General features: G+C 39.5%; 1 protein-coding gene across 2 annotated transcripts in view; it reads right to left on the bottom strand.

Annotated features, from left to right (window-relative positions):
- MSRA (methionine sulfoxide reductase A) overlaps positions 1–26,298 on the bottom strand; it is a 242,753-nt gene that overhangs the window by 53,384 nt on the left and 163,071 nt on the right. The window lies entirely within an intron of this gene.

Here is a 26,298-nt window from a genome sequence, read left to right as displayed (position 1 = left end):
CTTGGGCGAAAGAGTCTTCTTTATCAAAAAAAAGTATTTATTCTGTCAGAAGGAAAATTTGAGGATTCAACTCAATTCAGGGTTTCTTCACCCTAAGAAAAATCATTTAGAGAACGGATAATAATTTATTTTAAGCAATGTCTGCCTTTTTTTTAAGCTTCCAGCTTTGAAAGGAGCAGACTCAAGAAAACTCATATGGCAGTTTGACACAATTTATGACACTTGTCTTTTTATTAAAAAGAAACAGAAATCATGTAACACAGAAATTTTAATTAATATTAATTTAAAAGGAAAAAAAAGCAAAATATGTTCATGGTCAATAACTAGAGATACGTCTTCAGAAAAAAAAGTGATTAGGAAAGTTTAAGAAAAAAAAACCTGCCTTGAACAGGCAAATACCACCCAGACAGAAAGTGAGATGTCACCATTATCCATGTTGAAAAGGTATTTGTTCCTGAGAAAGTAGTATATAGAATTCAGAGCTTTTAAATGTTAAATGTTCAGGTATAAAGGTTTAATTGTTGTCTTTTAGGATTGGGTATAATATCTTAGTAATGGTTATCAGACTCTAGAGTTCAAACCAGCTGATTCCAGAATTATAAATACCAGCAATTGCCACACTGAGAAATGCCATTCAGTTAACAAAGCATGAATATCTCAAGTCTATAGATTTGTAGGATTTATTTCTTGGCTCTGCCATCAAAGGATATTTGAACAGGGAAAAGCCCAGAAATTCCATTGCCAAATCAATAATGAGAGATCTGGTGTTCTCCAGTTGTTTAGGGCTATAAATTCCACATGCTGCCTGGAGCTGGTAGGGTTTGAATTCCAAACATAAATGGGCACCAGGTTGCATACCAGGCACAAATGGACCATGCCAACGATTATTTCACATATATACTACATGCATGCATTCCCATTTTGGGGTAAGCAATATTATGCAGAATATTAAAAAAAAGGAAAAAACAGTAAAGCCAATGGAATTAAAGGCAGGAGATAAAAAAGAAAAGGAAGCCTAGCTGAAACAGTTTACACCAACATCATTCACTGTAGCTGTTCATATCTCCCTGTCTTTACAAATCCATTCACTCTTCCTTCTTGTTAATTTGATTTTCATTCTTTCATCATATATGATTAAACCATCTCACTGTATTTCTGTACTAGTCACTCACTTCATATTCAATCAAAATTAATTCAGCACTCATTTTCATTGACCCTAGTTCTTGTTTCATCACCCAAGCTTCTTAAGCAGACAAATCCCCACTATATTTATCTTTATGTTTATTCTGGAATACTTAACTCACCGTGTAACAGAGTGGACAGAAGCATACACTGCCATTTTTGCTTCCTTTAACAAATATTGATCATGCACTAGCCACAAGCTTCCTACCAGCATTTGCACATCTTAAAACTTGTCTACCCATTTTCCAATGTTTAGTAAACATTCTACCAAGGTACATAAATTCATCTATTTGCTCCATTTTATTTTATTTTGCCACTTATGTGCAATTTGTATAATTCTGTCATTTTCAATAACTCTTTTTTTGACATCTATTGTAATATGTGCAGCTTCTTGGTTTTCAGGAGCAACACTGAGGAAAAGGAAAAGGACCATCATCATACTGCTGCTATGGCTAGTTAGAATTAACAAAACCATTAATGCCATCATCTTGCCCAGGATGCATTTTCCTATGTCTGACATGGTATCTAGCTACTGTTACAACACTGGATTATTGCTTGACCCATGGTGGCAGTTTAGATATATATGAAGGCTGATGCTGCAGAATGGATCCCATTAATAATATGAGTTGGGGGTTATACGAGTTATAATACGAGTTGGGCAGCAGAGAAATATGACAAATAAATTAATGTAAGAAATTATTTTGAAGAGCTGCTGAACTACTCGATGTTTTTTCTTTTCCCAGACTATTTTCTTGCCATAGTTTTGTCTATCGTTTAGCTGCTAAAGCCTTTCCCACACATATCTAAGAAATCAGGACTATTAAGAGGACTGTGCTAACTATATTGGCATGGAAACTGCATCTTGGCTCTGCAGAACAGATTCACTTATGCTTCTTGTTCCCCACACCTATAATTACAATCTTCTGATCATGACATCACAATTAACTACCATAGGAATGACTGATGGGGGAAGGAGAGAAAATTCTGATCTTCCAAACAATTATTCCAATGTGGTTCTCCCTGCCTCCCACCAAAGTCAACAGAGTCAGTATTACTGTATTCAAAATACAGTAGGCTTGTCTAACTAGCCTCACTATATTGCAAAACTGGAAATTAGCTCAAAGAAATTAGACCTGTAACAAAATGTGGTTGTGGGGAATGTTTGGTTTCAAAGTTCCAAGCAGTTATTGAATTTACTACTGTGATTAGTAAACCATGGTTTCTAGCTTAGTGTGTTATATGAATCCAATCACAATGGCTTAATAAACAGACCACTGTTAAAAAAATGTGAGCACAGATGTGATAATGGGACTTCTGCAATAAGTGTGACCATACAAATACAGCCTATGTATGTGTATAGTTTAAAAAAATTAATTGAGGAAGGACAACTGAACAACAACTAAACCAATATAAAAACATAAAACACTAAATCAGTGTAGGATAACTTTGTACATAGAGTCATTTTGCCTGCTGTAGTATAGGGACCATTTCTTTTGAGGTAGAGGAGTCCCTTTTTGAAAGCAAAAAAGTCACTTGTACTCCCATTCAGCTGAGTTTTAACCTGCCATAAATAAAGTTGGACTGTAAAACCATTTACATTCTCTGTGAAAAGAACACAGATTTATGAGATAGTAGCTACAGCTCAGATATGCTATAAAAGAAAGATAATTAAGAGAAGGGGAGAAAGAAATATATATATATATATATGCAATTAATTGCTGCCTACCCCACCCCAAGTCCTTAGTACAGGGCCTGGCACCTCTCCCCATCCCTGGAGTTTGGTCCATGTTTTGATTCACAGACTGCATCATGTTTGTACCAGATGGCCCAGAGTTAATGAACACAAACTCATCTCTTTTGTTCACCAGGGAAATGTGCAATACAACCTGATTCATACATGATGGCTAAAAATATCAGAGTATTTTTAGGAAGCATTTTACTGTTAAAAAGTCCTGCTTGAGAGGAAAGTGTTAAAAAGGACATGATGTGCTTATGCAACATGTTCACCTTATGGCTGTGCTGGAGAGCTGGCTTTCCATTCATTTTCTTTGTTTAGCAGCAGCCTCAGATGAAGTGCTCAAGTCTGAAAAACCTGTCTGAACATGTGCCCTGCCATAATAGGGATCATATGGACCACTGGCTGGGTTGGTTGAGGATGGTGGAACTCATACTCCAGCACATCTGACAGCAGGAGGTTGGAGAAGGCTGCCATTGGAGTAAAATTCTCACTGGGAGTTAATAATCTTAAAACTCACTGATACTTACTTAATTCAACTTCAAGTTAGGAAAACCTTATTTATAAAAAGAATAAAAGAATCAAAGTGTGATGGCAGATCCACAGAAGTTCCATTTCAACTCAAGCTACAAAGATTTGAGCAGTTGTAATGAATTTTGCAGTAATCCCAGTAATGAAAAGGAGGAGGGAAGACAGACAAGTTCTGTTAATTTCCTCCATTTTCAGTTTAATACTAGAGCAATCTTTTCCAAATATCTCTCTGAGATATGTGCATATCCCAAAAATCCCCAGTCAAACTGGGCAAGATGGACTATGGAAGTTGCTATATGAAACAGCCCGGAAAGATTTTCTTTGCAATTTGGGCTCATGAAGACCAGTGTCTACTATAATAAGGTAAGAAAGTACCATACAGAGAAATGAAATTACTAGTTTCTCTCAGCACATCATGCCCAGATTACAAATTTTCTCTGTGTGGCTATTTAACTGGCATAAGGCAAGAGACCTCCCACTAGAAATGAAGCAATAAAGGGAGAGACCTGAGTCTAATTAGGCAGGTCATGCTGCATGTTGTTTTTTTTAAGTCAGGGACTAGCAAGCCACATCCACAAGCACTATGTGTTGTGTTGTGTTGTATTTTATTTTAATCCCACCTTTATTATTTTTATAAAGAACTCAAGGCAGCAAACATACCAAATATTCCTTCCTCCTCCTATTTTCCCCACAACAGCAGCCCTGTGAGGTGAGTTGGGCTCAGAGAGAGTGACTGGCCCAAGGTCACCCAGCCGGCTTTCATGCCTAGGGTGGGACTAGAAGTCACAGCCTCCGAGACTTCACCAATCCCTTCCAAGTGCCCTGCTGAAAAATAGCCGTGTGGTTTCTTGCCACTTCAAGGAGGGAAATACAGGAAAATAGCTGACCAGATTTTAAGAAACAAAGAAAAACCCAGAAGCTCTCCAAGCCCTGACTATCCCAACTCCAGCCATTATGCACCATGGCTCCCTCACTGTACCTGTCATTTTCCCTAAAACACCGCATTCTGGACCAGTTGAAGCTTCTGGGTAGTCTCCAAGGTTGATCTTTAACAGTAGAGCTCTTTGCAGTAGTTCAGTCAAACAGTAACTAAATTATGAGTGACCGTACGCGGGGCCTCCCAGTCTAGGAGTGAGTGCAATTGGCACACAAGATGGATCTATGCAAAAGCCCACCCCCCCAGCCATGGGTGCTACCTGATCCTTGAGCAAGAGCTGTGAGTCCAGGAAGGCCTTTACCCTCTTGGCTTTTTGGAAGGCCATTAAGATCTGACTGTTCCCCCAGATTTAAGCCAGGATGGGAGCTGAGTCCAGAGCATTTTATTTGGTATAAGAGTGCTATGATGCTTGGTTGTGCGCAGGGATTTTAATTTTCCTGAGCTTTGTTATTTTGGTATGTTGTTGTGAGCCTTCCAGAGTTATGTTGTATAAGATAGATGGCCATTTAATCTTTTAAATTAATAAATGAATGAAAAGCAGCATAATGTATTGTACTACTTTACACAAAATTTGTAGTAGTAAAAATGTCATTAAGCAGTCTTCTTATCTCTACAATACAGATACTGCAGAAGAAATAATGTAGCAAGACTAGAGATTAAGAAAATGAACTGTGAAATAAGAAGCCTCTCATTCAAATCTTCCCACAGCCATTAACTCAAGTGGAAGATCTGGACATGCTGCCTTCCCTCTCACTGGCTAACATTAGATAACTATTGAAGTAACATCCCTAGAACATGAAGGAATCAAGTATGATGCATATTACATATTATTCCTAGTAGCTGGATTTCTTTAAATCATTTGTTTTACAGCTTCATGGAATCAAGCAGAAAGGCTGAACATAGTAAATGAGTTGCCATATCATGATGGTGATTGTCTGGTTCATATAACATGTAAGACAATGGTTATGTTCCTACAAGACACTGAACAACAAACTATTCAATCTTATTTTAGTCCGTCTAGTATGTTTATCAGCCAAACCCAACAATCTACTACTTTTTCTTCCTCAAGAAGGATAATGCATACATCACTGTAGCTATTAGCAGAGTTTTCATTCATCTATCATGATGATCTTCAGCTCTTCCTTCTCCAGGTTTGATGATCACTCTTCAAGTATTCAGTTCAATGTATGAAGACTTGAAACTGTGCTGTCTCCTCCTGCTTTATCCACACATCCTGCCAACTTCATGCCCTGCTCTCCCTGATCTCCTTGTGAGGTTCAAAGGAAAACAGTTTTCTGGCATTCACTTAAGAAGCTCAGGAAGAGAAAAGTGCTAGGCAAGTGGAATGATGGATATAGGCTAGAAGGAGTGGCCAAAATGTAGTAGAATCTTTGGAGGAAACAAAAAGTTTGGCCATGTTCACGTAACTTAAGTTAATAAGGTCAGGAAAAGACCTAGAGTAACATATAAGGTCTAGTTATTATTAATTTTGGTGGTGGTGGTGGTGATTTTGATTCAGCGACTTGTGTGAGGTCAGCCTGTTTGGGAAGTTTACAGTTCAATATACTGTGTAAAACAAAAAACATGGGATAATTTAGTAACCAAGAGAAGAAACTCCACTTGAAAGGATCATATCAGCTAATATAATCCCATAAGCGTATTTCTGCCATGTACTTTCTGCCTGAGTATGTAGTGCTGATTATAATGGTGTGTTTCATCTTGCCGTAGAAGATTGGACTAAATCAGGGTTCCCAACTTTTTTTGGTTAGTGTGTACATTTGGAATTCTGAAGGCAGGTTGTAATCCTTCAGGCTCCTTGGTGGCAAGTAGACCTTGTCAATACAGAAAATGGATACCATGGTGGCAGGACCAGTCTCAAAACAAAAAAATTCAGATAGGCAGAGACTCTGGAAGGCCCCAAAGGAGAAATCCACTCCACTGGTGCCCATCTGGAAGTATAATAGGGATCCAGGACTAGACAGACTTCTGTTCCTTTCCAACTGGTAGAAAACCCACTGAAGATAATGGGACTTATCTATTTACTTATACCAAATTATTGGTAGTCACCTTTAAAGCCCTTCATGGCTTGGGGCCAGGTTACTTACGGGACTGTCTCTCCCTGGTTGTTTCTACCCATTCCATCCAGCCTGGCAGGAGGGGCAAGATCCAGGTCCCATCTGCTAAGGAGTGTCAGCTAGTAGGGCCCAGGAGGAGAGCCTTTTCTGCCATGGCACTGCCCTTTGGAATATCACCCCTCTGGGGTGATTGGCCCTGTCTCCATTGGCCTTCCATGACGCCTTGAAGACTTGGCTCTGTGCTCAAGCGTGGGGCCCTCGGTGTGTGATGGAGCCTTTTTCTTGGCTGTGTTGAGTGACTGATATTTTTGTAATTTTTCCAGGCTGTTGTATGATTGGGGGGGAGGGAGGTTGTATATGCTTTTATAATCTTTAATATTGTTAGCTGCCCAGTCATGTATTTGAGATGGGTAGCCAAAGAAATCTGATAATAAATACATAAATGCATAAAAATATTAAAATCCCACTTTTCTTCCAGGAGCTCATAGCATTCCGTGCTACATGAACACGAACACCTACCTTTTAAGCGTGACTGGCCTAAAATTACAGAAGGGTAGACTTGAACCTGGATCTCACCAGTCCTAGCTCAATACCCTAACCATTACACATCCAAATTCATTCATTTCTTTCATAGATTTCTAAGGCCCCCTGCTCATCATAAGACTCCTGGTGGCTTACAGGGTTAAAAACAATAAAAAAAAATTACTTTAAAAAGGAGGAAAAACAGTCCCGCACACACACATACCCGATACTTAGGAGTGTACTGCACAAACATTAAACCAGCCAAACACAATATTCCATTTGATTCTTGGCAATGCAGTACTAAAAGGAGGTTTGCTAATATTCTGAGAGAAGAGATTAGTTGGAACTGGGCAGCTGGGCTTCACAGCTGCCAGAATCACACCAGCAAGCAGTCTGTGCCAAACCAATATATATAGGAAAAGCACATTCTTCCTTTCCCTCCATCAGGACGGAGTCATGCCAGGCAAATATTATTCTGAAATGACTTTTTTTCATATACAGACAATGCTGAAAGCAAACATACAACATGGAATTTAGTTCATCTTGTTGAGGAATATTCCCTAAAAGCAAAAGTAAAGAAAGCAAAGTGTTTCAATTATTTCTATTCTGAAATAATTTTGCAAGGAAAGAAGGTGAACCTACTAAAGAGTTCCAATACACTGTGAAATTACCATATCAGTACCTAGATACCTGTATCTGTCTCTTTTTCTCTATCTCTATATAAAGTCACCCATATCTTTCGTATCTCATTGTGCAGATTGGACCATTTTAATTTACAATATTGGAATTAAAGATGAAGCTATTCAAGTCAGATATGCCAGAGTTGCCCTCTGGAGGATGTAAATGGAAAATTAACCCATATGTGAAGTGGACTGGAGAGCAGGAGTATGCTTCCTGTGATGAGGAATATATGTGTCAACACTTTGTTTCACTACCCATCTCATGTTACATTTCTATCAGCTTATTCACTGGGTGGTGGGGGGAGATTTATCTAATAGGCCATCCTTGTACTGTATGCATCTTTTAATACATTTTCACCACCCCTCTCATTCCAGCTAGATGAATTTACTAGCTCCATACTCTGTGCTTGTTACAGGAGTTGGTTCCTAATCTGGTGGTTCTCTTGGATTCACAGCTCCTGTAAAACAGCAGGGGGAAGCTGTGGCGAGGAGGCCTTTGTCCAGTGCCAGCTGATGCGCCTGTTACACCGCTCCTGTAATGGGAGGCACTACCAACATTCACCCGCACTTTTATCATTTCTCAAATGGACTGCTGAAATGTGCTCCGCCTGGGACTATCCCTGAAAACTACTCTAAAGCTGGTGCAGCTGTATACTAATGGAAACTTCCCAATATTGCCATATAGCACCAGCACCCAATAGCCCACCTTGGCTACTGGTTTATTTCTGCATAAATTCAAGGTGCTAGTAACAGCTACCTAGCTTGGGACATGGATACCTGTGGGATTACTTATTCCAACTACAATCTGCCCATCCCTGGTAGAAAGTCTCCACCCTCCCTGAGGTCCAGTGAGAAGGGACCTGAAACTGAGCATTCTCTGCCAGAGTTCCCCTTCTGCAGAATGCCCTTCCCGTGAAATAAGACCTGCTTCCTTGTTGCTAATATTTAGAAGATTTATGAAGGCTTGGCTTTTAAGCTGACGGTTAGGGATTGATATAGTGGGTATACGAGCCTAGGATGTATATAGATGTTCCCAATGATGATGTCATGGTGGTTTTATAACGTATTGTTTATTAATATGATGTGCATTGTATAAATTATTGTATATCAATTTGGTAAGCCAGATCTGTTTCCTGATAGAAGCAGCAGAAAAGCACACGAACTCAATGAATACAATACTGATATTACATTGTTATTTTGATACTATTTATATTGGATCTTGCCTGGTTCAAATTTATCTAGCTGGTAAATTCATCTATGTTGGACATTTAGAATTAGAAACATACTACCAGTGGAAAAAATTGTTGAGTTCTTAAGAAATATATACAGGATCCTTAGTGGGGGGCACAGACATACAGATATCACATCACTTCAAATTAGCTACTAAATCATGTTCAAAGTCTTACTGCTGGTATCTAAGGCCCAGAACCACTTGGGACCAAATTATTTTCCCTGTTATAATATGGAATGATAGCTATAAAACTGATCTTTGGAGGCAGCTTTCCTGATTATGAATATGACAACTCTGGATTATGAATATAACTTAATAACTTATTGTGAATATTTGATAACTCACATTTACATGTAAGTGAGCCCTATTTGTGTAGAACCAACTCTTTGGAAACTTCTCTCTCTCTCTCTCTCACCTAGTATTTTGGAAATTTCAACTTTGTACTGCCTTAAACACCTGCTTAAGACATGTCTCTTGCCTGAGGCCTTGTATGAGTGCTAAATATGTATTTTATTTATTTTCTTAAAGAATTTATAAATGGTGATTACTTTTTTGTTCTTTCCCTCTTTTTCATTTTTAATATATATAATCTTCTAATTGAAGTTTTTTTTAGTATCACTACATTTCTTTTAATAATTTCAATTTCTTATATACAGGTAGTCCTCGCTTAATGACCACAATTGAGACCTGAATTTCGGTGGCTAAGTGAAGTGGTCATTACACGAATCCAACCCGATTTTATGACCTTTATGGTCATTAAGTGAACCACATGGTCGTTAAGCAAATCACATGGTTCCCCATTGATTTTGATTGCTGACCGGGAAGGTCGAAATTGGTGATCATGTGACCATGGGATGCTGCAACGGTCATACATGTGAACCGGTTGCCAAGTGCCCAAATTGTGATCACATGACCGCAGGGATACTGCGACGGTTGTAAGTGTGAGCACCGGTTGTAAGTCAATTTTTTCAGCGCTGTCATAAGTCTGAACCATCACTAAATGAATGGTCATTGTGAGGACTACCTGTACTGTCTTTGAGAAAATAGGATACCATTATAAATTCCTTAAATAAATAAATAATGTTTAAGATGTAGGACACAGTGCTCCATGTCATATCGTGCTATGCTTTTTTAACCATAACTATGAAAATAAAGCTATGTATTTAGCAAATCAAAGGTAATACCATTTCATGCAGGCACTATGCCATTTATTTAATATGTTTGTACTCATTCTTATGATACACCTACAGTTTTAAAATATGAATTATTATGACTGTCTCATCCTTACATTATTAAATAGATGATATATGACTGTGCTTTGAGAGTGGGCCCTAAAATGATTATTTTACTATTTGAAATTTGCTCTGTATTTGTTTTTGTATTGGAATTCTTTGTGCCTGCCTTCTTTGTCTAAATATAAGTAACTGCAAGAACAAGGGTGGACAATATAAGGATGAACTAGTGAGTTCCTCTTTTTCAAACATTTTTTAAATAAGAATTTTATTTATCTATCTATTGAAAAATCCTTTTTTTTAAACATGATTCTCACAGAATGACCTTGAGCAAATCACTTTTTCATCCAAACCAACATTTAACAATGTGGCAACCACAGACATTGTGCATCGGTTGCACCTTAAAATGGCAGTGGCAACCCTCCCACCCACCAATTTATAGATTTTTTTTTTTAAAAGACCAAAATTCTTGCTAAGATTGCCATATTTTGTGCCAATTCAATGTTTTTGTGTAAGATCTTAATTAGAAATATTGACATTCAAATATGACATCTCATAGTAAGAATGCCAAATCTCCCAATATTTTGACCTTCCTGCACCCAGTGTTGAGATGAGATCATCAACATACTGGAAGACTTGGCAGGGATTTCAATTACTGCAAAAGTGAAGCTTGTCTAGTATGCAAAATCACACAATGGTACTTGGCATGTAAGATTGTGTTAACCCCATTCAAAGCTACAGTTCAGGAGTGTGATAAGAACAAAACTGGATAACCCTGTTCTGTTCTGACAGAACCATGAAGAGCTGTTCTTTTCCATTACATGCTGCAATGTGAGCACATTAAGAAATGTGATTCTTTGTCTAACACAGAATTATCTGCTTCATCTGCAGTGCCTTTCGTCAGAGCCTCAAATCTTCTATTATCTGACCTTTCAAACTAAAGATGCCATGTATTAAACCTGGTAAACTTTCCTACAGAGCTATAGTCTTTCACCATTAAAACAGAATCAGGTTTACCTTAAGGGGTCTTTCACAGAGTGACGATATTGGGTGAGTGGAAATTACATTGGCAGAGTTAAGTGCTACAGCACACACCTATTCCTAGGAATGTAAAAGATACCTGTCACTGAATTATTTTCAGATGAAATATTCTAATTCTACATGGTTCCAAACAGGATCTATCACAGTACAAATTGATATGTAATATATGTCTGAATTCATCAGAAAATAATTATTGGCTAAAAAAATTGTACAATACAAACATGTATTATCAATGTACATATTGGAGAAATTGCATCTAAGAAAACATGTCCACAAAATACAGTATATCTGTGCTCTACTAGGGGCACAAGGGCACAAAGGCACTGCCTTTGAGGATGACCTGGATGCTGCTAATGGTAGAAAATACAGCACCTTATAGATTTATAATTGTGACCATCATTCACTGGCAACACATGCCAGGCTTGCTCATGTAATATGGTCATACTGCAAAGACCACTGCCAGTTAGTTTGTGGCTTACTGTACTCACACCAGAACAGAAGCCTACTCTTTCTTTTTGCCTATTTTCTAATTTGAATGTCCCTTTCTTTTTCATTTGAAGGAAATTACATGTATGGCTTGATGCTGTAGCTGACTTCTTGTGCTGGGCTATTATGACTCATTACACAGATGTGATCTATGCTCTTCCACAAGTCCTATTCAGTGTAGTATACACAAAAAAACTATGCTCAGCAAAGTGTATTTTTTAAAGGTTAGCAATGCAAAAAAGCCACTAATAGACCTCATAAAGAATCAGAAGGTGAAACTAAACATTAAATTAAGGATGTTTCCTCCTCCTCTTCCTCCTCCTCCAAAGTCTATAGATATTCCCCAAAGCAAATACATAGCAGCGAAGACAGAAATTTCCCTCCCTGGAAAAAAGGAGGATAGATAAAGGAGGGAAAGTCTAGTTCCTCTTTCTTCTTCTTGGAAGAGGGATTTTAAGTACTTTTGTTTTGTTTTAGCTTCATTAGTACTACTGGAAATTAAATGCATCTGTTTTATTTTCATTTCTGATTTTAGTGGGAAATCATACTGTATTATTCAGTGTTTTACTGCACGGAAAAATCAAGCATAAATTCAGCTGCTTGATTCTGAAAGGGGGCAAGAAAGGTACAGCTTATGACACACATACCTTGGGTTGTCCAGCTTGGCCATTTAAAAGCAAATTCTGAGGCCACGGGTAGAGGAATTTAACTCTGGCCTGGAGAAGGAAGCTGGAGAGGGAAAACAGTTGCTCAACCCTAGAAAGCAGAAAGCCTGAGGAAGAGATTCAGAACATATTCTCCACCTTAACTTTGTTGTCCTTCAAAGAGACAGAGAAGGTTTTGGACAGGCTTTCAAGACTTGGTTAATGTACCCTACAACAGTAAAGTAGCTTTCCTGGAATCCCTGCTGCCTCTGTTATTTGACCTTCCCTGTCTTGAAGGGCTGACACCATGGCTTTATAGTGGACAGGGTTACAAACCAGCAGTGCACCAAGAACTCAGGAGAAAAACCATCCAAGAGCCTGATTTGGGGGAATCTAAGTTCAAATGGCCTTTGAGATCTACATTTGGGTCCCAACCTCATGACACTGCAAATTTATCTGCCCACAGCAGAAGGAAACAATTTTAACAAGCTTCATTTTCCTTTTATATTTTCTTTCTGCAAGGCCATTTTAGCTAAATTCTCCAGGGTATCTCTGTACTTCTCTACCCCATCTTCATTGCGCTCACAAATAGTGTCTCCCCTCCTTTCCTTTTCTTTCTCCCAACTCCCCATTCTTGGGATTTATTCTGTCCTCTCAATTTCCTGTCTATCTAATATAGCTCTCTAGTTTAAAGTCTTATTAGTATTGCATTAGAAGCACAAAGACTAGCACTGTCATAACAAAGAGACAGAGAGCTTGTAGGCCCACTTTGCAAAGGGATTAAGTGGGAAGCAAGGTACCTTGTTGCATACTAATGATGTTTAAATAATGCTATTCTAGCACCCTTGTGGCTGTGTTAACAGTATGTATGCTGCAAAATAAGCAAGGAATGCAATTTGCATACATATAACATGTTAAGATAATGGGCAAATGTACAATTCAGCCAAATAAGATTGCCATAAACAATAGTATGTCAGAGACGAAAGGCTCTCTTTGTTTCATTTTGTTAGCCTCCTTCTTTCCACTTGCTATACTTTTATTTCTGTGATGCCATTAAATGACCTGTTTTTCATGAGCTTCTGTGATTTCAGCTAAAGAAATAATGTTGCCAATATGTTTCACATCAATCCTATACTTTGAGAGGTTTTTTTTTCCAAACACATGAACTGCTTGTGGGTTAATTATGATATGTCACAGTTAAAATTTGCCATTTTTTAAAAGTATCACTACAGTATGCATAGAGAACCAATAATTTCCTTGCATCTGTTTTGGGTGTATGGGAGCTCTCAGAACAAGCATTATAGAGGCCACCTAGATCATTTACAAATAAGAGGATCCCACAGATGTGGGGGAAGTTGCTGCATTTGTTTCTTGATTCACTGATACATTTATTCAAATATTTAATGCCCCTTTCAGAGCAATGTTTTTCAAGGTCACACCCAAAATGTAGTGCAATTTAAAAAAAAGAAAAAGGAATAGAAAGCAACAGACAATTAAAACTAGATACCTCTACATACATACCAGTATTCAATAATGTACTAACTGAATTATATACGACATCTACGTAAACAGGAGAATCTTTGGAGCCTGCCTGAAGGTATGCACAAGTCAATAAATGTGACCATTTTTATATGTTGAACAAAACAAAATACTGAGGACAAAGACAAGGTGGGGTATTTACAGAATTACAAAGTTTGAAGGAGCCATTTAAATTATAAAGTCCAACTACCAGCTCAGTGCTGGAACCCCACTGAAAGCATCTCTGACAGATGACCATCTAAGTTTTCCTTGAACATGCCAAGTGAAGGGGAGCCCACCACTGTTAAATTACTCTTGCTATTAAGAAGTTATTTTTACCAGTCATCAGAATCTCCTTTCCTGTAACTTAAAATTCATTATTCTATGCCCTGCACTATGAAACAATAGAGAACAGGTCTTTGCATTCTGCTGTGCAAGTATTTGAAAAGAGCTTTTATATGCTAAGCTGTCGATCGGAAGGTCGGCGGTTCGAAACCGCGCGGCGGGGTGAGCTCCCGTTGCTCGTCCCAGCTCCTGCACACCAAGCAGTTCGAAAACATGCAAATGTGAGTAGATTAATTGGTACCGCTTCGGCGGGAAGGTAACGGCGTTCCGTGAGTCATGCTGGCCACATGACCCGGAAGTGTCCTATGGACAACGCCGGCTCCAAGGCTTTGAAACGGAGATTAGCACCGCCCCCTAGAGTCGGACACGACTGGACTTTACGTCAAGGGAAACCTTTACCTTTACCTACCAGTTCCAAACCTCTCATCTTAGGACTTAGCTTCTAGTCCCTCAACTAAATATTTTCAGTTGGTTTGTATCAAGGATAGATCAAAGATGGTTTGTATCAACTGTGCTCTCCTCCACCCTCTGAAGGAGAAAGTTGTCAACAATGCAGGTAAGGAAGTTCATGGAAGGACCATGCTTGGCAGTTTTTCTCCCAACAGGCGTCAAGGTAATCAAAGTCACCCATCACTACTACTTGCCTTTTGGAAAGATATGTATAGCAGGAAATACTATACATAACTTTTAACCCTAGTAATTGCAAGTTAACAGACAGGAAAGCAAATATTTGCACTATTGATGAATAAATTACTTAAACCCATAACTGTATTCAAAAGAAGGGACAGGTAGTACTATGCTGCAGTGACTGAACAGGAAAAAATAACGAAACATAATTTCAAAGGAGCAGGTTGGTTTTGGCTAAGTTCATGGGGAGAGACAGCCAACTCAGATGAATCTCTTGGCATACCTGAGCAAGATGGCAATAATATTGGAACTGCTGCTTAAGAAATTCCTTGTTAGCCTGAAAATAAAGATTTTTCCTCTCTCATTCTCTCTCTCTCTTTCGACTTTGAGTTAATTTCATCTAGTGGCAGATGTGAATAAAATACTGCTGCTAGAGTTTTCAATTTCCCCTTGTTGATCCCCTATTGTCACATTTCATTAAAGAACAGGCAGTGAAGACTTTTATTCTCCTTCCCCCTAATAAAGTCTAGGACTGGCAAACCACTTTGTCTCTTTGGAGGACAATGGCTCCCAGCTCCTAGTATGAATGATTTTGCTCCCCTCAGCATGATCAGTAGCAGTCTGCAATGTGCTTTAGAAAATATTACCTTCATCTTCTCTTTGGCTAGGTGGACAACTACAGGTACCAATAGTATATACCTTTTTTTCATTACTCACTTATTTTAACCCAGATACTCTGTAAACCTTACAAATACTCTGTAAATGTCAGCCCTTCAAGGTAGACCAGACTAGAAAACCAAAATCTTGTAAGTCAATATTTATTTATTTGTCTGTTTATTTATTTAAATTTTTTGGCCGCCCAACTCCAGTGGACTCTGGGTGGCATACAAAACTAAAAAAAAAATTAAAAAATTAAAACAGCAAGAAACATTAACAGGCAGCCCAGACTAAAAAAACCGCTAACAAAACCCACAAAACAAAACAGGCGCCATTAAACAATGACAAACATCAACCCCGGGCCTGGGTTTTTTTTATTATAAAGTTATAGTAACAGAATCTTGCAAGTCTGAAGGTACTTCCCTCCCTCCCTTTATCATCATGTGAACTAGGAGTGGGCTAAGACGTTTATATACACAGTTCTACCCAGAATCAGCTATCTAACCATTGCCTTAGCAGTGTCTCTTCCTCCTATCCCTCAAGGCCATTCCCTCTGCCCTCTATAGTATATTATCACCAAGTTCACTCACATGGACTTCTGAGCAAGTATAGATACTTCTAGTTGTATATTGCAACTTCTCAATTTCTATTGTTTCTATTATTTTTGAATTAACTGAACCTCAGGAATACATTCACACAAGATGTTGTGATGGGCATTAATTTGGATGGCTTTAAAAGAGGAATAGATATGGAGTATGGGTCTATGAAGAGCTATTAGTCTTGAGATTCAGTGTTACCTCAGGGTTGGAGGCAGCAAGGAGAACTGCAACAGGAGAGGGATATCTTTCCATTTTCTGCTTGTAAGCATCCCATTGGCAGAATACTTAGAGAAACAAAATGCTGAACTAAGATGGACCTTGCCCTGATGCAGCTTGTCTATTCTTATATATATTTCATTTGTTATATTCCCATTAAGTCTTTGACTTAATGTGTTTGCATTAGTATTTAGTATTTAGTATTTAGACAACAAATACTATGAACTTCATGAACCAATGTTTTCCTTGGTTTTTAATTTAGTAGTTTTGTAAACATGATTAAAGCAATGCTTACAGTTCCTTCTATAGTGAGGTCCTTAGTTCATGGTTTTTATCTCCAGATTCAGTTTCTGATCAAACCTGCCATGCTTTGCCTGAAGACATTTTTACCAATCCTTGTGAGGTGGAACCCATCTCATGCCTGCAGTGTTCTCATCTAGATAACTGAAGACTATGGTCCTAGACTATCCACTTGCAATATTATTTTTCCCCTTCCAGTATCTTTCCATGGAATAGAAGGACTAACGAGAAACCACATGACCTTTCTTCCTAGATCTTCAGTGTCCATGGTGATCCACTTCTAGCTGTTCTTTACAGTACAATTTGTCTAAATGGATTAATAGGAAAGGATAATTGTCAGTGGACTTGATAAATCTTCAAACCTATTCTAACATATCCCTGTTTCTTACAAACAGTGCATTCCATGAGACAGTGTTTTTGCTTGGCACACTTTTGGTTCTTTGTAGTAGCGAGACATCAATTGCCATAACTCTTCCCTTTATCTCCTTGCAGGACACAGGTGTATCTCTCAGACTTTCAGGGATCCGTTCCATGGTCTCCAGTTATGCTGTGTCTCTTTTTCTTCTCCTAAAGGCTCACAGCCTGTTTCTTCTACAAGGATCTAAAAGGTCTTTCTCAGTTGCAGCAGAGTAGAAATCTTCCATGTTACTTGCTTCTGGTTGTCATTCTCATCCACCATCTTTGCTCCTGTGTTTGTCTTCATTATGGAGAGTTGCTTCCTCTGTCCACGCCTTAGTGTTTCCATTGTTTGATTTGAAAATATTCATCCTCACTCATCAGTTGAACTTTGGTTACTTGCAGTTCTAATCCTCTGATACTGCAACAGGTTTGCATTTTATGCAAGTATATGCTAGGCAGCAGAGAAAGTAACACATGTTGCCCATTTCTGAGTTCCATCTCACTGGTATCTGTGGACAGGAATTTGGGCACAGCCAGCTGGCTGCATTAAAGTATAGTCTACCAGTCCTTGACCTGGCAGAAATGTTGCCATAAACTACAACAGCCAAGCACTAATCTGTCTCAGCAGTGAAACCATTAGCATTTTAATGCAGTAGAAGGTAAGGAAAGTGATTGGGGAATCTGATTTTGTTTTCTTTCCTACTGAGTGTCACTCCATCCAGAGTGAAAAACAGACACCCAGTTGCTCTCCTTTAACATGTAGTGGAATAGGGCTAGGCAAGTATAGGTGGGTGCTTGGAGCAGCTGGTTCAGCCACATGTCAAGTGGCCTAAGAGATCCCAAGGCATGAAAATGCTCCATAACTGACCTTTCTGTAGAGCTGTTTCAGAACACAGGTTTAGTGCTCTTTTGAAAGAACAGTAAAACTGTGTTTAGAAATACAGGTAGTCCTTGCTTACTGACTGCCTCGTTCAGCAACCGTTTAAAGTTGCAATGGTGCTGAAAAAATAACTGTATGATCACTGCCCTTGGGAGAAGAGCAATGACAAATCTCAATAAAATAGTTAAGAGCAGAGACATCACGCTGACAACAAAGGTCCGCATTGTTAAAGCAATGGTGTTCCCCGTAGTAACATATGGCTGCGAGAGCTGGACCATAAGGAAGGCTGAGAGAAGGAAGATCGATGCTTTTGAACTGTGATGTTGGAGGAAAATTCTGAGAGTGCCTTGGACTGCAAGAAGATCAAACCAGTCCATCCTCCAGGAAAGAAAGCCAGACTGCTCACTTGAGGGAATGATATTCAAGGCAAAACTGAAATACTTTGGCCGCACAATGAGAAGACAGGACACCCTGGAGAAGATGCTGATGCTAGGGAGAGTGGAAGGCAAAAGGAAGAGGGGCCGACCAAGGGCAAGGTGGATGGATGATATTCTAGAGGTGACGGACTCGTCCCTGGGGGAGCTGGGGGTGTTGACGACCGACAGGAAGCTCTGGCGTGGGCTGGTCCATGAAGTCGCGAAGAGTCGGAAGCGACTGAATGAATAAACAACAATGATCACTGCCCACATTTATGACCTTCACAGCATCCCTCAGTCATGTGTTCACCATTACAGCCAGTACACATTGTCCTGTGCCTGACCCACTGTTTTTCTTTTTTCTTCCCCTTGCAGAGTGGAGAGATTGGAGAGGAAGGGATTCCAAGAGAGTAAGCAGGCACACAATGGGGAATACACATAGGAAGGAGTGTGCTCAGAGCTGGGAGCCATGAGCGCACTACACAAACAGCCCAGTATATTCCCCATTGTGTGCCTGCTTACTCTCTTGGAATCTTTCCCTCTCCAATGAATGTAATAAAAACATTAATTCCTTTTTTGCTAATTATCCCAGTGCTGGGGTGAGTATTCCAAAGGGTGGGGGAGTGGTTAGGAGGCAAACAAAAGCAGAAACTGATTAGTCTTGTCAGTTTCAAGCTGGCTATCCCAGTGTTGGGGTGAACATTCCAAAGAGTGGGGAAGTGTAGAAAAGGAAAGCATAGTCAAGGTCATATGATTTACCACTTAGCAACTGCTTTGCTTAATGACAGAGTTGCCAATCCTAATGTGAGGTTCCAGCCAACCTCTGACTCAGAAAACAAAACTCTTTCTGAGTCAGAGGGGGAAACAGAAACTTACCGGTCAGAAACTGGGAAAGCAAAACCCAGAGATGACTCAGCAGAGCGGGAGAATTCACAGAAGCTGGTTGGTCAGTCTTCAGAGGAGGATTTGAATCAGCGCGCGAAAAAGATGTGCTGAAAAGCACGCGAAGGAGAAGGTAGCCCGATTGGCTGCAGAAGGGAATAGGTGCACAAAGGATCAGCATAAAAGGCAGATGCGTGAAGAGCAAGCTGCTGGAGACAACCAATCCTTCAAGCTTACAGCTCTTGAGGAAGAGTCCTTACCTGCGTCGGAAGCCTCGCCTGTAGCCAGAGTGGAATCAGCACCAGTGTCTTCTACCTCCGAGGTACTGCCTTCTGTGCAAGCTGCTTCAGAGGATCCTTTTTCTGCCGCCCCTGCCAAGCACAGCCTCGTGTCCAGCTCCAGACCTCACTGCCACATTCCAGCACGATCCAGGTTTGCATTCAGCCTTGCTCCTAGCTTCCAGTTGTGCCTAGAGTTTCCAGTCCAGTTCAGTCATGCTTCAAGCTCTCAGTCTTGTCCAGATTCTTCAGTCCAGCTTTGTCATGCTCTAAGCCTCCAGCCTTGCCCAGGATCTCCAGTTCTGTTTTATCGTGCTCCCAGCTCCCAGCCTTGCCCAAGATCTCCAGCTCAGTTTCGTCGTGCTTCAACTTCCAGCCTTGCCCAGGATCTCCAGTCCAGTCGTGTTCCAAGCTTCCAGTCTAGTCCAAAGTCTCCAGTCCAGCCTAGTTGTGTTTCAAGCTCCCAGCCTAGTCCAGAGCCTTCAGTCCAGCCCGGTCATTCTTCAAGCCCTTCGCCTAGTCCAGAACTTCCAGTCCAGCCTAGTCATGTGCCTAGTCTCCAGCCCAGTCCAGAATCTCCAGCTGAGTCCAGCCTTGCTTCGAGTTCTCAGCCTTGTTCCAAATCTCCAGTCCAGAGTATCCAGTCCAGTCTGAGTCACCGAGTTCAATCCAGTCCTGCCGCTAGAGCCGAGACTTGTCCAGTGGGTCCAGTTCGGTCTCGCCCAGCCATCTGGTGCCAGCCTAGTTCGAGTGGTGTTCCAGATCGTGGACGTTCATCTCCAGTTTCAGTAGTGCCACATGTTCTAGTTTCTCCCAGTCTTTCAGCTCCCATCTGCGAATCCTGCTCTGCTGTTTTACTACAGTCTCCTCCTGCAACCTTGCTGGTTTCCTCGTTGTTACCCAGTTGGTCTTGATTGGAACCACCCTACCTCTTGATCATAAGGACTTAATTATTGTAAATAGTTATTTAATAAAGAGTGTTTTGATATAAATCTGCCTGGCCGCCTCATAGTCTGAACAGGACACCAAATTGTGGTCACTAAACAAGGACTACCTGTAGTCTGACAGGTCACAGGTGTGGAGGAGCTGCAAGGAGCATTGGGATGCCCTCTCCTGCTTCACCCACATCCTTCCTTCACCCCTGTGACCTGTCAGTTGAACTAACAGGCTGAAGGGGATGTAAGGTGAAGGGGAGAGAACAATCAGTAATGAATGAGCTCTGTCCTTGACCAGTGTTGCAAAAGAATAGCAGTGCTAGCAGCAAATGGCTATGAATGGCAGCACCCAGAAGTAGATCATGGAGTAGGCAAAATCTACCTACTCACTAATAAAAATAGTCAAAATTATAACCATGTGAAATGCCTTCTCAACAAGTAGTAGAAAACCTGTAAAGTACTCATTGGTCATAGCTGTCAGGACCTGACTTTCTTCCCTGGTTTAAACAGACCTTCTGTGAAGCAGAAGAGTAAAAAACAGGTCTAGTGCTCTTCCAAAAGACCACTAAACCTGTGTATACAAGACCCTGACAAAACTCCAGTCAGGTATTTACACAGGTAAATGCTTCTGCAGAAGCCAGATGTATTGGTCTCTCCTGCAGCCCAAGCCAACCAAGGAAAGTGGATGACTGTAGAATCCTAAACTTGGCAACAGCATCAGGGCAGATCTTAGCCTGACTCCATCATTAACCACATCATCAGTGAAACATGCTAGATCATGTTTACAACAAAAATCATGTCAGGAGAAAACAAAAAGCACTACTTTAGAGAAAGAGGAGCTAAAAATAATAGAATAAGAGTTGGAAGTGATCTTAGATGTCATCTTGGATGTAATCTAAACCAACCCACTGCTCAGTGCAGGATTGCCTGCTTGGTACAACATCTCTGATGGAATACCATCCAGATTCTGTTTGATGACCTCTAGTGATGGAGAATTCACCACCAAGTGGCAACCTGTTCCATTGGTTGAAGCTTGTACAATAAGGAAGTTTCTCCTGTTACTTAGCTTCCTTGTAATTTTAACCCAATGGTTCTGGTCCTGCTGTCTGAGGCAGGCATTTTTGGATCAGTTTCCTCTGATGACCCCCAACTTTTAGCAATACTAAGGAGAGAAAAGGAAAACAAAAATCATTCTATTCCCATTTAAAATGTTGTGAATAGCTATTGTATCACACACACACATTTTAAACACTTAATAATTATCTAGGAATCTTCATGAAATTCATTTTCTTTGTACTTATGCTATTTATAAGTTATACTTCTACTGATTTTTGTCTTTGAGCTAATGCAAGGGAAGATATTCTTTCATTTATCTGGCAAGATGCTGACCAATATATCTGTGTGACTAAATTCAGATGTAACCCCATACAACATGGCTGTCAACAATAACACTGTGCTGTTGCTGTCAGCACTGTGTAACTGCCCCCCTTTCTGCACTGCTTTCTTGCTTCCAAAAAAATAAAAAGTTGTAGAGTAAGCCCAGTCAGTTTCTATTCAACCTCTTCCAAGCCATGAAATTATAAAGTATAAGGAAAGGTAATGTGTTCTATTAATCCATATTTCTGTCTCCATCTCTCTCTACACACACACACACACACAGAGAGAGAGAGAGAGAGAGAGAGCTGGATTCACATGTCACACTAAGTTCTGAACTGTTGTTTCTTTAGTTTTATTGGCTCAAATCATAAAGGCTGGCTTAGCACATTAAGTCAAAGCCAAACAAGCAAGCCAAAAAGTCTCCTTTCCAGGAAGCTTATCTACTATTTCTGATCTTCTCACTGAGGAATAGGTAAGCTTCTGAAGGACCAAAGAGTGATTCCCTCAAATAAAAAGGGGGCCAGAATAACTGAGGTTTTTCCCACCCATTTCCATAAATATTTCATATTCCTCTCCCTCAATTTTCCATGTTTTTTTAAAATAATTCTTAATTTTCCAAGGGAAGTGGGGAGTTCCTTCATCTTCCTTTTTATTTTGCCTTCAACTCACAAACATAGTAGAATATAAGAAGTCCTTCCATTACTATTAACTGTAACAAGCAGAAGTAAATATCCCATGGATCTCAGCCCAATCTAATATGCTTCTGAAAGATCTGGCACTAAAACCTCTAGTTTTATATACCCTGAGATAAGGAAATAAAAGATCAAGTTTTCAAGTTGTCATCCCAATACTATGTGTAAACAGGATGTTTATGTTGATTTAGATAAAACCTCAAGGCAAATTCTTTGGAGCTGCATAAGAGACAAAGTGGTGGATTTCAAGGAAAGATAAATCAGCAGGTTTTTCACAACATTACTAATCCTGGTTACCAAATTAACCCATTTTCTGGATCCGCACATTACACTGAATCATAAACTAACCAAATGGGCTAAGTTCATGTGACACAAAAGTCACAAGAAAGCATGACCTGGCTAAGTATTCAGTGTGACTGCCACAAGCACCTTTCTTCTATGTTTCCCTCGCTCCCATTTTGAAACTTCCTGGTGGATTCTGCTTTAGTTGGTGTAATTCATTAGCATGTTTGCGCTGCAGTTAGGGGGATGTGAGAATAAGCCTTCGGAACAAGCTGGGATTCTGTGATGTTGCCCTTTCACCAGACAAATCACAAATCACAGTAAGTGAGTCTCAAGGGTGGGGTTTAGTTTGTTGTTTATTTTTAGCGGAAAGTGGTAAAACCTTTTTTAAAGTTTAGTTGCTTTAACTGCAAATTGTGCAAATTAAATAATGAGTTCAGATGACTAAAGAGAAGAATATCGTATGTGTGTATGTGTGTGTATGTGTATATGTGTGGAGAAAGAGAGAGCGAGAGCAGCCTTATACTGCAGCAATAGCCTACTCTAAGTTTTGAAGAATACAGTTCAAGAAACAATAGGAGCTGAACTATGTTTAAGCTTAAATTATGTTTCTGAAGGAGGTGTGATAAACAACAACAGAGACCTTGTTGGAAATCTGGGAATAATGACTGCAAAAATAGAAAAAAACTAACAGTAAACTCTGTTGAAGAATAGTGTTGGAAGGTTTGGCTTACTGTACTAGTAAGTGAACCTAGTACACTGATTATTCTTTCTATATATCTCCCATGTTTTTAATAAATAGTGATCAAAATGGCAGACAAGAAATAACATAAAAATAATTAATTAAAAAAACACATTAGACACACCATTTAGATTATTAAAAACATTATAAGAAGACAAACAGCACCCGCTGAGTGATCCATTCATTGTTAACAGATTAATTAAGATGCCCAGAGAGCCATTTTGTAAGGTGGAAAGCCAGATCTAACAAACAAATGGCCAACTTTCCTTTCACAAACTTGAACAGATTTATCTAGAAAAAGCTTTGCCTGCCAGTAGGATGACAGAGTGGTCAGGCTCCTTAACAAGTAACTTCAAAGCCCAGCAGCAATCACTGGACCTCTCTGCATCTGGCACTGTATCAACTGCTTTGGTGTCCTGCTCTTGTGTTCCCGTGGTGTCACTTTCCTTGGGCAACCAAACAAATGTGCTTTTAGCTCAGTGGTGGCCAGTAGGCAAAATTTCTCTGTTACAATGCTAGAGTTCTATGAGACTTGGGGCAGACCATTTTTTCATTTGCAGGAATTTCTTCCTCACCCCAGTTTCCAGCTCCTGAGTTCCAACATCTCTGTTAGATTTCACACAGAACCTGGTCAGCATTCTTAGTCCTTTTAGACGGTTTACAATCCCTGTAAAAATCTGCCTGGCAAGCAGCCTCTGGGCTCCAAAGCTTTTGGGCGCAAGACAGCTATTACTCTCTCTCCCACCTACAGGTATATCCTAGAGGTTCTACACCACAAGCTACAGCCATGACTATAGGTCAAAGGAAAAGCACCTGGCTGTAAAACTGGTGTGGTGCCATCATAATAGCTGTCAGTGGGAACTGATGCACAGGAAGAATGATACCTTGACAGCTAGGCTGATTTCTCTTCATACTAACAGCTCCCTTTTTTTTTTTTTGTAAAACAGCCAGATCAGTGCACGGAGATTCATTTTTCTCCCCTATATGCAATGAAAGTGAAGGGATTTTTCTCAGAGGGTGGGGTACTAGAGAATGATTAGTCTTGCACTCTCCTGAGGGTTGACTGGAGAGAACACTGATTGGCTCATGGTACTCCCTGCCTGTTCTCAGCATTCCAAAACTGGCAGGAGTAAAGGAAGTTAGATTGGCAGCTACAAAATTTTTTGAAAGGGAATGGGGAGTAGAAATGGTGCCATGTGGAAGTGGCCCAAATTTTCTTCCAGACGTGCTTCTGCCACCATGGGACTAAGAGAAGGATTTCTCCTATACACATTACAGCCAGAGTAGTCTTACGTAGGATAATATGATCTTTCAGATAGCCAAATGCATATATGCAGGCAAAAATAGTCAGGGTTTATTATAATTTTAGAAAAGTCACAAATTTATTTTTATGTTCCAGTCATCTTGACAGTATTTGGAAACCTCAAACAGAATCTGTACTATAATACACAAATATGGCATCAAAAAAACAGATATGCCAACTTCCGGGGAAGGATTGGCGAACTGAAGATGGCTCCATGAAATGGTGAGCCGATGACCGCAGCAGAATGAAAAGCAGCCAAATAGATCAGATCCCCATAATTCCTCTCTGGACAAGGTGAAGACTTGAGATTGCGCACAAGTGCTCTAAACAATTGCTCCTCGTGAGGAGACTGTGGACAGCGGTGTCAGGTGGGTTTAGAGTTCTGGGAGATGAGGGAATAGCCATCTGGCTCAAACCATGGTTGGAGCCTCTAAAAGGACACTGGGTTTGCATACTTCCTTTTCTAATCACTTTTGGAGATTGCTTGTTAACTGCTTTTCAGCTATTAGGAGCCTTTGAATCAACGTGTTTTACAGCATTGGGTGAGTTTTCTTCAGTCCTTAGCAAAGTAAGTTTTAAATTAAAGTTTAAGGACTTAAATTTTGGGCAGGGGGGAATAAACAGCAAAAGGGTGATTAAAACTTTGATTTTAGAAAGTTACAAATGGACTAAGGGTCCAGATAAATTCAAAATAAGATTTTGGAATTAATTATAAAGAATCCTTCCCATGGGAAAATGCGTTTGTTTTGAATTCTTTAAAAAAAAACATAATAAAATAAGACTTTAAAAATTGGACACTAGAGGGAACTAGAAGGAACTAAAGATTACAATTAAAGGAGAAGAACACTCAAACTCGACTTACAATACAGAATGAAGCAAAATATTTCAACATTGGACATACTGAAGGATATTTTTGAACAATGGACCCAGAAGTTAATTTTAAGAGTGTCTGCCTCTATAAACAGACTGTGTTTAAAAGATGCTATGGAAGAATAACAAGTATTACCTGACATGATGGAGACTGATTTGAAAATGGATTTAAAAATAACAGGCTACAAGAATGTTGGAAAAGAATGTTGGAAAAAGATGTTACACTGGACATACAAAAGAAACTGGCTGATGTCTTAATAATTAAAAGGGATATACAAATAACAAACCAAGAGAGTGGCCTGGATAATTTTCCTATACTGGATTTTAAAAAAAGGCTTGTTAAAGCTTTGAAGAATTTTGTGAGTAGGGACAATGAAAAAATGAAAAGAAATCAAGTTTTAGGACATTATTTGAAGGGACTAAAGATCAAGATTGTTAGAAGTGAAAAGAAGGAATATAAAGTTGGTTTATTTGATCAAGGTTAAAATAGATATATTGTTATCTTGGTAACCCTTAATGGACTTTTGCTGACATCAGGACTGAAATGGCAAGGTTTTTATAGATTTGTTTATGGATGGGATATGGGAAGAAGAGATCATTTGTTGTATTTTAAGAGAAGGTGATAAGTTATTAAAATTGTTTATACTTGTTGTAATAAAGGGGGAAGTCACTTCTTTATATATT

The sequence above is a fragment of the Candoia aspera genome, chromosome 1, assembly GCF_035149785.1.
Source record: "Candoia aspera isolate rCanAsp1 chromosome 1, rCanAsp1.hap2, whole genome shotgun sequence".
In the NCBI taxonomy this organism is placed as follows: Eukaryota; Metazoa; Chordata; class Lepidosauria; order Squamata; family Boidae; genus Candoia; species Candoia aspera.
The sequence above is the reverse complement of the archived record's forward strand: the minus strand, read 5'-3'. Positions and strand labels throughout refer to the sequence as shown.